Genomic DNA, 13,186 nt, shown 5'->3' on the forward strand with positions numbered 1-13,186 from the left:
TATTCTCGGAAAATCCAATGAAGGTTGGGGGGGGGGTGAAAATTTGAAATATTTATTGAATTAATTGTATGAGGATACTTACATCTAATAAAAACTAAAGTTGTTACAGACGTGAAAAGTGGTATTTAGATCTTCTTTAAAAATAAAACGACGCGCTTGGGGGGGGGGGAGGGCGGAGAATCATTTTTGGGGGCGAGTGTGAAAAGGAGTTGAATTCGTTTTATGAGGACACATATCTTTAAAAACTGAAGACAATCGGTATTTAGAAGATCCTTTACTATTAAAGAAACAAGTATTTTTGCCCGAAAATTCATTTAAGGGGGACGGGGAGTGTGAAAGTAAGTGAAAAAGTGAATTATTTTTATGGGAATACTTATATCTCAAAACTGAAGGTAACACACGTGAACATTGGTATTTGGAATCTCCTTTAAACATAAAGGAACACGTTTTCTTTTTGGGGGGGAGGTAAATCAACTTAACCGCGGTGGGGTGAAAACGGAGGTGAGACCAATTGATTTTACTGTTTCTAATGTACTTATAAGGAGCCTCCGTGGCTCAGGCGGCAGCGCGCTGGCTTCTCACCGCTGGGTTTCGTGGTTCAAATCCCGGTCACTCCATGTGAGATTTGTGCTGGACAAAGCGGAGGCGGGACAGGTTTTTCTCCGGGTACTCCGGTTTTCCCCGTCAACATTCATTCCAGCAACAGTCTCCAATATAATTTCATTTCATTTGTCATTCATTTAATCAATGCCCCAGTGGAGTGGGACAGGCTTCGGGAGGGCTTATTCATTCCATTCCTGACCAGGTTGAATGACTGGAAACAGGCTGTGGATTTTCCATGTACTTATTCTGATCATAAACCGATCATTCTTAATCTCTCCTGGGTTCGTTTTCAAGAGCCATCTTTACCTTTGGAGAACCTTCTTAGATTACAGTAGATTCTTCTGGCATATAAACAAAAATTTAAACATATTTGAAATAAACGATAGATATATGATTGACCGTGCAATTGTTCACCTCTGTAATAAGGTCAATAATGCACGGACGTATGTCATTCGTATCGCCAGAAGTCCTGCGCACTTGCCTACGGGCGACAATGGTGCTGGTCATACTGACATCAATGACAACGGCAGCAGATGTAATTTACCGCAAAGTAGAGGTTCAGTACCGCCAAGGCACCCAAGACGACACCACGCCGGATCTCCTCAAGGATTTGATCCACATTAAAAATGCTTATAGAAAAAGATGGCAAAGATTTAGGGACCCAACTGACCGGGTGGAATACCTGGACCTATCCCGGGAAGTACGAAATCGATTGCTGGAAAAAAGATTGAAAAATGGGAGGAACGTTGCCGTAATCTCTCAGAAAACGAGTCAGATCGCGAATATCGGTGGGTTATATATAAAACGATAAGCATTCAATTATAAATTTCAGTATAATACCGTAGCGAAGCACGGGTATCTTGCTAGTAATAAAATAAAAATCGTATGGCCTCAGCTATCGTGTGCAGACATTTCAATTTGACACCATCTGGCTGTGTACTCGTCAATTTCGACGTTCTGTTTTACTCTAGGCCTACTAGATGGCAGACCGAGTAAACCGAAACTCTCTTGGGCGTCTTCGGCTGAGTTTTAACGGGTAAACACCAAATGTGTCACCAGAGATCTTTTACATGCCGACATCGTACGACATGGAGTGTCGAATGAACTTTTTACGCCCTTCAAAAATGTGACTGCCTCTGCCGGGCTTGAACCCGCTATCTTGGGATCGGGAGGCCGACACTCCACCACTGATCCACAGAGGTAGCTATCACAACAGTGAATTCCGTCCAATAAATAAGAATAATATCTTTCGAAAAGACAGAATACATGACCTACAACAAACAAGTACTAAAATTCGTGATGACAAAATATACCAAAGTTAAGCGAGTATCACAATTTAAGTATCTTGGTGAAATAATTCAGGAAAATGGACTCGAAACCAAAGCCAGTGAAATTAGATGCCAAAAGATGGAAACCGCATATTCATCATCATCATCATCATCATCATCTGTTTACCCTCCAGGTTCGGCTTTTCCCTCGGACTCAGCGAGGGATCCCACCTCTACCGCCTCAAGGGCAGTGTCCTGGAGCTTCAGACTCTTGGTCGGGGGATACAACTGGGGAGTATGACCAGTACCTCGCCCAGGCGGCCTCACCTGCTATAGTGAACAGGGGCCTTGTAGGGGGATGCGAAGATCGGAAGGGATAGACAAGGAAGAAGGAAGGAAGCGGCCGTGGCCTTAAGTTAGGTACCATCCCGGCATTCGCCTGGAGGAGAAGTGGAAAACCACGGAAAACCACTTCGAGGATGGCTGAGGTGGGAATCGAACCCACCTCTACTCAGTTGACCTCCCGAGGCTGAGTGGACCCCGTTCCTCGTACCACTTTTCAAATTTCGTGGCAGAGCCGGGAATCGAACCCGGACCTCCGGGGGTGGCAGCTAATTACGCTAACCACTACACCACAGAGGCGGACAACTGCATATTCACTAACCTAAAATACCTATTAAAAAAACTGTATCTCCAAGCACACAAAACTGACATTACAATAGATTCATTAAACCAGAATATCTTTATGGATCAGAGACGCTAATAATTTTGAACAAGAAATCAGAAAACTATGTAAAAATAGGAACGCAAAATCATAAGATAAATTCTAGGCTAAAAACTCAGACGGACAATACCAACTTAGAAGCAGGCAGGAAATCAAACAATACACAAATATTCACAGCGACATTAGAAAACGCAGGCTGAAATTCAATGGACATATTAAAAGAATGCATTCGGACAGACTTATGAAACAAATAGTTGAATTCTATGAAAACAGGGGTTAAGCCGAAACAGGCGCAATGAAAAGGATTTGCGAAATCAAAACCGATTTGAAACAGGCAGGAATTACTCCAGCAGATGTCCAAAACAGGATAATCTTCAGATCCAACATTCGTAAATGGCAAGTTGAACAAGAGGAAAGACCAAAGAAGAAGAGTGGAACAACCTGGTCTGAAGACAGAAAGGAAGCCCACAGTGAAAGAATGAAAGAAATATGGACACAAAGTAAGGCAAATGCACGCCTCTAGGTAGGCCTACCACGCGCAGTCCTAATGGGCTTATTCGCATGTATAATAATAATAATAATAATAATAATAATAATAATAATAATAATAATAATAATAATAGACCAAACCTTTCGTACAATATGCCGTTCCAAACAGCATAAAATCAAACGACTAACATGTTTAGTATTGAAGATAATAAAAATGTATAAATCAATATGCATTTAATATAATATGTACACTTCAAAAAAAGCACGATTATTAGACTCAGAATGTTTATGACTTCAAGATAAGAGGCTTAGAAGCAAACGAGGCCACTTGAAAGAAGAAGATTATGGAGCCCCTGTAGTTCGTTCATACAGACTGCTAGAGTACACGTGGAAAGGAGGCAAAAGGAGGTCATGATTAGAGGCTCCGCATATATGAAGAGTCAGGGGGGGGAACAGGTAAGTCAACCTCCTTTAGAACTCAGGAAAATGAAATTTTAGTTTCAAAATGTTACTGAGTAAATGCTTTGTATAACTGAAGTTCGAAACGTAGTTAACCGAATTAAGCTTGGTCCGATGCCTCGTATATCGCCGCTAACTCGATTAGTTCACATAACCTTTATTTTCTCCTGACCCTTCATATATCGTATTTTATGATTTCTCACCCCCTGTGTGTGGGGGAAGCAGACGAAGAATGTATCCACGGTATCCCTGGCGTTTCTTAAAAGGCGACTATAAGGAGCCACCAAAAGACGATGACATTGGAAACATGAGACTACTTGTGATTAGTACCATCACGTGCGGAACACCATGGGTCGACGTTATATGCGACTAGTACCAACTTGAGAGCAAAACCATGGATCTACATTACATAGGAGCAGTACCATTATGCGAGAAACGCTACGGGTCCGGGCGTTGACGTGTAATCGCGTATATTCCACCGGTCGGTTCTACTGTGTTCAGAATGGGTCTGCTTTACCTATAAGTATTACCACTTTATGAGAAACACCATGGGTCTACGTTGCCTCTGATTAATATCACTATGTGAGAAACACCACGGGTCTACGTTGCCTGTGATTAGTACCACTATGTGAGAAACACCACGGGTCTACGTTGCCTGTGATTAGTACCACTATGTGAGAAACACCACGGGCATGGCTGTCGCCATGTGAGTAGTACCACTATGTGAGAAACACCACGGTCATGGCTGTCGCCATGTGAGTAGTACCACTATGTGAGAAACACCACGGGCATGGCTGTCGCCCGTGATTACTACCACTATGTGAGAAACACCACGGGCATGGCTGTCGCCATGTGATTAGTACCACTATGTGAGAAACACCATGGGCATGGCTGTCGCCATGTGATTAGTACCACTATGTGAGAAACACCACGGGCATGGCTGTCGCCCGTGATTAGTACCACTATGTGAGAAACACCACGGGCATGGCTGTCGCCCGTGATTAGTACCACTATGTGAGAAACACCACGGGCATGGGTGTCGCCATGTGAGTAGTACCACTATGTGAGAAACACCACGGGCATGGCTGTCGCCATGTGAGTAGTACCACTATGTGAGAAACACCACGGGCATGGCTGTCGCCATGTGAGTAGTACCACTATGTGAGAAACACCACGGGCATGGCTGTCGCCATGTGAGTAGTACCACTATGTGAGAAACACCACGGGCATGGCTGTCGCCATGGGAGTAGTACCTTAATGTGTGGAATACAGCGAGTCAACGTTACTTTTGATTAGTACCACAACATAACAAACACCATGGTTCTACTTTCCTAGTGATAAGTACAATTATGAGGGACCGATAACCTGAAGTTGGCACCTCTTTAGACTACAAGCATCATCGATTCAGGATTGTGCTGTAGCAGCAGTCCCTTGGTCAGTAATACTATTGTTTAACGTTAGTTTCTGGGAATGTGGGGCATTGCGGGTCGGATCCACGGATTGTTTTTTTTTCCAGAGTTATCCGTGGAACGCAGAGGTGAAAGAAGGTGCTGGGTAGAATGGGTCTATCTACAATATCAAAAATTGAATTAAAACTTTTAATAAAGGTTATATTTCTTTTCAAAAAAACTTAACAAATATTCACTTAGTGAAAAAACAACGACAAATTTGGGGATTAAAATAGAGAACCCCAGAATAGGGAATTTAACAATTTGGGGCTAAGAGCCCTTAGTTTACACATTTACAATTTCAGAAGAGAAATTATTTAGACAAAGAGAGAAATCTCCCAAAATTCAAGAGCACTTGCTCCAAAGGTTACAATCTCCAGCCTTCCAGAGGCACCCTCACTATTACAGAAAACTTAGGAAAGTGCTCGCATACTCTCCAACATAATAAATAATGCTATTTGCTTTACGTCCCACTAAGTACTTTTACGGTCTTCGGAGACGCCGAGGTGCCGGAATTTAGTCCCGCAGGAGTTCTTTTACGTGCCAGTAAATCTACCGACACGAGGCTGTCATATTTGAGCACCTTCAAATACCACTGGACTGAGCCAGGATCGAACCTGCGAAGTTGGGGTTAGAAGGCCAGCGCCTTAACCGTCTGAGCCACTCAGCCCGGCACACATACTCTCCAGCATCAACAAATTTCTTACAGCCTACTCAATGCAACATTACATTACACTCTCTGGCCTCTGTAGGCACAATTTACAATTGAAATTACTTTTACACAAGGGTATCTGTTACCCAAACTACTGGGCCTTCGTGGAAAAAGAACAGGTTAGATTACCGGCCCGAACACAAAATGAATGGAGGAGTACACTTGCACTCCTAGATAATGAAGTATAAAATCCTAACTGGGCTCTCGACCTGATTATACAGGGACAAATCCCAAGCTACTGAGGTGACTCGAAAAGAGGTTAATTTAATGCATTACAGGAAAGAAAAACAGTTACGAAATCGTAGTCACCTCAAACCAAGTTGAAGGGGAACTCGAGAGGGTAACGCACGCTCTATCCCCGATGTACAGTTCTAAAACTTTATGAAATCTTACACTGGCCGAAATAAAGTTTACATTTTAGACAACAGGAGGTTACATAATTAGAAATTAGGACCTTCCCCTCGTGTAAGTCTGCGGAGGTAGTTACAGAAAAATAAGTCTGGTGGTCATTACCTTGGCTGCTGGGCTGCCAGGTGAAGAATGAGGCGCCCCGCCTCCTGTCTTAATACACACACTCAGAAATACGGGGATTAATAGACAAGGTATGCAGAAAAGCCGCAGTTTATATACGCGAGGGGACGGTTCTAGAGGGTTCTGGACTAATCCGGACACACCCTCTCAATTTTATTGGCTAATTCAAAAGTTACACCCAAAAACTAATAAGAAACCTGTGATAGGCTGAAAAATAATTACAGAAAATTTCCATTGGTTAGATTCAAAAGTGACGGAATGAGAAAGAAATGTTGTAAACCTAGAAATATTTTTAAAAAATGAACATTAATTTAGTTGGGAAACATAAGAACACAAAATTTCTTTAAATCACTAATTCTTCCGTCTTGCACCAGAGTGCATGACCACAGTTTTCTTGTAGAGACATCTATGGAGAAATGTCGAAACTGCTTGATGTACATCAAAACAAAACAAAATAACCTCAATCAGTTTAGGTAACTTAGACGTGACAAACTTCTCAATTATTAAGTAGTGACATCTTCTGATTAATGTCTCAACTTCATGCAAAAGCAGTTTCACGTTTTATTGGAAAGATAGAGTTCATTAAGGCCCTTCTTTTGAATGCGTGGAGTTGAAGTGTACCTCCCGGTACAGTTTTAAATTCATGTCCATCCATTCATTCTTCGTCATCACGTTTTGAATTCTGGTCAGTGGATGATGTTGGACTTTTAAATTGTCATTACATTTCGTCTCATTTCGTACCATTAGAGGCGATGACCTAGATATTAGACCCCTTCAAACAACAAGCATCATCAACATCATAAACTTAATAATTACATCCCTCCACGTAGGGTTGGATTTTATATACAATATGAGGTGACTATTTTACTCCTCGTTCTAAAACAATGCTTTTTAGGCTTTTTACTGTTCAACGTTTTTCTAAAATTCTGTTCTGTCTCTTTCTTCGTATGACTTTCATCTTTCACTAATGAAATATGAAGAGTGCCAGTAACCGCTGCCAAAATGCTTCCGGTGGAAATCACACTTGCACATTATGCGGAGAATCTTATATATCGGTGAACATACAAACTAGTAAGGCAAATCCAGAAGAGCGAAGACAGGTATTAACTAAAAACCAGTGGACCCGTGTTGCTCCGCAGCATCTTTTCTAAAAAGGTCAGATAACTCGTCTTGGTATTGCTGACATAGTCATATTGTTTTGCTTGCCCATTCCAATAGTTTTATGAACATTGAATACCGGTACTGATTCATTCATTATGTAGTTTATAACACATCTTTCCATGCATAAGCTTTGACCATTTGGGCATATCTGGAGCGTAACATTTTCAAACGGTCTTCCCCCGAGATAGTGCAACATACAATTGTCTTAGCTGAATACTGGTTCGGGCAAGTAGATACCCACTTTTCCAAGAGGTTGTCCCTGCGCCTTATTACTGGTAATGGTCATACAGAAGGTTAGTCGACTTGATACCTTCCCGTCTGTAGGTACGTCGATGTTTTCTTTTAGCAGCATTTAAGTTATTAGGAACGTTCTGCCATCTGTTGAATATATTTAGAAGCTGGGGAAGGTCAGAGAATCAAAGAGTTTTTAACACAGAATAATTTTGTTCCATGATGAGAAGAAGTGTATACTCTTTGGCTTGACAGGTAGTAAACAAACATGGCTGCTTGTAATTACATTACTAAGGATAAAAATCACACATATCAGAATATTAAAATATAGTGTTAGTCGCTTAGAAACCTGCTAAGTACAGAATGTACTGCGGGTTAGGATAAGCCTTCGCCTGTAATTGTCGGAGTGATCATTTAATGATATTATTTTATGATTACTAAAATTTGGCTGAACTTAGGGACCTCTCACGATTCACCGGAATGTAGTTCTGCAGAGAATAAAACATAAATGAATCAAATTGGTCCAGTAGAACGGACGGACGGATTTGCCAAAGCTGTTTCTAGTGAACTCTTTTAATATGTAGATGATATAGTTAAACATAATGCTAATGACAAATTCACCGACATAAGTTATTACATAAACTTATACGGCTATCGTCATTACTGCTGTTACTAAACTTGCATAAATAATACAAATTTTAAATATGAAAACTGGTTCAAATAACCAACTTCCACAGTGAAGGAGTCCTTCATATATAAAGAGAGATCAGTTCAGTACTCCACATGACGTGCATGAATGAACGGAGACTAAATGTCATTACAAAATGTTTCACTTTGCAGCTACTTTCGTCCGTAAAGCGTCTTCCTGTGACGCCGGGTGAAATTAGCGAAGATAATAACACTGTTGCGCCGTGCTACAACCGGAAGTGACGTTAAACGGTCGTGCTAATGAACAGCGAGTCGGGTCGTAAAGGAAGAGTGTTGGTATCTTAACCCAGCCTTCAGGAATGAAACACGTGGAAGATCGGCGAGGTTACGTAACAGAGGAAGGGCACTGTATGGTCGGCCAGAGGGAAGCTAGGACATGAACACCTTATGTTGGAAACCAAAATAAAGCTATTAATATTCCGCTTCATTATATGACTCTCCCTTATATCCTTACTAGCGGGTGCCCGCGGCTTCGCCCGCGTTTATTAATTCAACCGCGTTAGATTTTACTAAACCATTTAATTAAATGCAAAAGAAAAATATATTTATTATCATACATCACTGTTAATATTGATCGTTTTCTATTATTTTAATATTTCACCCCCTTTCAACCCCCGCACGTAGGAGTGTCCTACCCTACAGTTATTTTTTTCCAAACAGTTAGTCATATGAGTATCACGTTTGGTTGAGAGCTATGCTGAAATATGCACATGCACATGTACATTCATGATCTTGGTCATTTTGGACATTCCTTTCACCCTTCTAACCCCTATTACGATTGGGAATGAACTTTGGCTCAAACGGCATCCAGAGTGTCGCGGTTCATCTCAGCTACCCCAGACGTATTGAAACATGTGCTTAGACTGTATAATTAGCGATCCCTGATCAGCTTAATTCGGAACATAACAACCGTGAAGATAAAATCAGTAAATCAGTTGCCCACTGGATGCCCTTCATCTCCCTCTTTGTGATCATCGGCCAGTTGCAAATGCAGAGTGATCAGATATGCTTTACTCCGCCGCGCGCCGTGTTCTTCCTATGGGCGAGCTCCCCACTCGTCTGCCGCGCGAGGGAAGGAGATGGCACAGTATGTGATGAGAGGTTTTGTTCCCTGACCCCGTCTTTTGTTTCGTATGCGCACGCATCTCTGCTAGCTGACCTTGTACATGCGTTCGAAGTCGGGACTTGTTACGAAAGAAATTCGCATTTCCTCGAACAGCAATTTTCTCAGATGCCGACTGTTTGATTATTTTTACTGAATACTTGAAGAATCTGCCGATACGAATCAAATGACACCTCACACAACGTGCTACCATGATTATAGTACCTCAAGATGGCGGCGCTGTTACATCATTTGATGACGTCACTCTGAGGTCAGATCATTGTTTATGGATATAGTGGATCTTCACTGAGATATCGAACACTGTCGTCGCACATGTTATTATTTCAGTTTGAAAACTGATTTTGTACCGACGGGCAGGGTAGCTCACACGGTAGAGTTCAGGTGATGTTGTGTGACTTGAAGATTTTGACCGTTGCATTCATCATTCCCGAAAGTTTCTTCCTAAAGGTTGTTTTCTCCTGTATATCACCCTCCTGGATCCCCACTTTTTCCCCAAGTCCTGCCACTTTTTTGTAGACTAAGTATTAATTAATCCGGTCGTAAAGGATAAAACTATTAATACATATGATAATACGCCATCTCCACAAAGAGATCAATTTTACTTCAGTCACGTCACACCGCAAGGAGTGCTTGACTCAATAAAACGCATCAAGACCAGGGCTAGGGGCGTAGATAATATAGGCCATGAAATGCTCATGAAAATTCTCCACCACATCATTTATCCATTGGTGAATATTTTTAATTACTCACTGCAACAGGGGACTTATCCGGAAATATGGAAAATGGCCATAGTTCGCCCGCTTCCGAAAATAAGAATGGCGAAGGACGTCGGTGACTATCGGCCGATTAGCATCTTATGCATATTGTCAAAAGCTTTAGAATTCATAGTTCACAAGAAAATTACCAACTATCTTATTCAACACAATCTTCTTGATATCCACCAGTCCGGCTTTAGACAGAGACACAGCACCTGTAGTGCATTAACACATGTGACTGATGACATAAGGCAAGCTATGGACAACAAACAACTGACAGTTCTAGCGTTATTGGACTTTAGTAAAGCTTTCGACACTGTTGACAGGGACATACTTATATCCAAATTAAATAGTTTAAATTTCTCCGCGAGTGCACTCCAGTGGATCAGATCCTATCTCACCGGTCGCCAGCAGTGTGTACTTAATAACAACAATGAATATTCAAATTGGCGTACGGTCGACGTAGGAATACAACAAGGATCCGTACTGGGCCCCCTATTTTTCTCTTTGTATATAAATGGCATATCTTCCGGATTAAAACACTGTAAATACCACTTATACGCTGATGACCTACAGATATATATACACAGCAAACCCGAAAATCTACACTCAGAAACACGTCACCTGAATGAAGACTTGATGACCATAGATATATGGGCCAGAAATCACGGATTAAAATTAAACCCATCAAAATCCCAGGCAATAATTATTGGTTACCCTAAATTACTTTGCAAGCTCAATCGAACAGCGTTACCACAGTTGTCCATAAGTGGTACTCCCATACAGTATAGATAAAATGAAAGAAATCTTGGCATAATATTTGACGAACATCTGTCCTGGTCTGCCCAAACTATATCTGTGTGTAGGAAAATATACGGAACGCTACGCTGTCTCAGTAAATTCAAATTCACTTTCCTTTTTAAACTAAAGAAAATTCTTGTGGAATCACTCGCATTACCTCATTTTGATTATTGCGACATAGTTTACAACAACCTAGGAGTAGACTGGGGAAGGAAATTACAGTGCGCTCAGAATGCCTGTGTGTAAGATTTATCTGTGGACTTCGTTACGCTGACCATGTCACACCGTCTTACATGCGGCTCGGGTGGCTTCGCCTGCAAGAACGACGCACACTTCATACTCTTTGCTTCTTGAATACTATTCTTAAATGTTCTCAACCAGCCTATCTCCGTGAACGAATGAAGCTCCTCTCCACAGACCATAACAAAAATACCCGATCCTGCAGCATCATGTGTTTATCCCTTCCTGTACACAGAACAGCAATCTACACGTAATCATTCATCGTTACCGCAGTCCGACATTGGGATCTCTTACCAGTGGACGTCAGAAGCATGTCCAGCAGCTTAGCTTTTAAACATGCCTGTGTCGAAATACTAGGTAAACATGCATGAATCATCAAATTACGACCTGAAAACACCTACTCCTACCGCCTCTTCATCATCATTTCCCTCTTCCTTTCACAGATATTCTTCTTCCTCTTCTTCTACTTCTTACTAATCCTTCTCTTCACCTCTCAACTGAAGGCGATATTTCGGTGTACTGTAGAAATGTATATATTTTCTAAACTTTTTCTTAAGTAGTTGTTATAGTACTCATTATTCATAATGATATTCTTAGTACTCATTATTCATAGTTATATTCTTAGTACTCATTATTCATAATTATATTCTGCGCTTTACGTACGATTTATATTATATAGACGATATGATCTTTTTTTTAAGTGTGGTTATTTTTGTTAATGGTCCATATTATCATATTATTGTTATCAGTAGTTATTATTAAGTGTTCTAGGTTAAGACTGGTTAAGTGTAAGAAGGGGAGTACATCCCTAACTTTGCCAGGATAAATAAAACATATTACTATTACTATGCCAGTCTTTGGGATTCATCCTCTTAATGTGCCCACAAAATGATAATCTTGTTTTCCTTATAGTTCTTGTTATCTCCTCAACTTTTTCATAAAGTTCTTGGTCTCAATCGGAACATGGGTTGTGAAGCTAGTGACTTCCTTGGACCTAACCATTTGTTAAGGAATCGCCTTTCCCTTTTTTTTCAACAAATGTGTCTGTTACTTTCGTCATGGTTTTCGCCACATATAGACATTGTGCTATATTGTTGTTCCTGTTAGTAGTAGTAGTAGTAGTAGTAGTAGTAGTATTCAAATGAAAATCCACAGCCTGTTTCCAGTCATTCGACCGGGTCAGGAATGGAATGAATGAATCTCCCATCTAGCAGCGAGGATAGGCATTGTGCCGGCTGCAGAAGCTTGTCGCACTCCTCTGGGGCAATGATTAATGAATGACAGATGAAATTAAATTGGAGAGTGTTGCTGGAATGAAACACGACAGGGAAAACCGGAGTACCCGGAGAAAAAACCTGCCCGCCTCCGCTTTTCCCAGCACAAATCTCACGTGGAGCGACCGGGATTTGAACCACAGAATTATTATTATTATTATTATTATTATTATTATTATTATTATTATTATTATTATTATTATTATTATTATTATTATTATTACCTTCACTGGCCCAATTACGGTTCCGAAACTAGAGAAAAGTACTACGTTAGAAAAATGATTTGGTAACGCGATACAGCATAAACATTTTCTTCTGAACATCGTAGAGAGGAAAACTGTCGGGAAGACAGGGACTGGGGATGAAATATCTATACGAGAATGGCGATCTCAAGATAGGAAAACCAGAACGGCGAGGGATGTAGAAGAAACTGGCTACAGCTATAAGGCGAATTATTTAGTGTTTAATTATGACTCTGCGTCCATCTCTTGAGCATTATTTGAACTATAGACGGACATCCGCCCAAACATCACCTGACGATGTCTTTACGTTAATCTCACAGTCACGTCTCCGAACATAGATCGCCACCATAGTGACATAAATATGTGTCATGACTAGTGATCATCTGAAATTAGCAGCTGTTGATGTATGTCTAGGGC

The sequence above is a fragment of the Anabrus simplex genome, chromosome 8 (genome assembly GCF_040414725.1).
Source record: "Anabrus simplex isolate iqAnaSimp1 chromosome 8, ASM4041472v1, whole genome shotgun sequence".
In the NCBI taxonomy this organism is placed as follows: domain Eukaryota; kingdom Metazoa; phylum Arthropoda; class Insecta; order Orthoptera; family Tettigoniidae; genus Anabrus; species Anabrus simplex.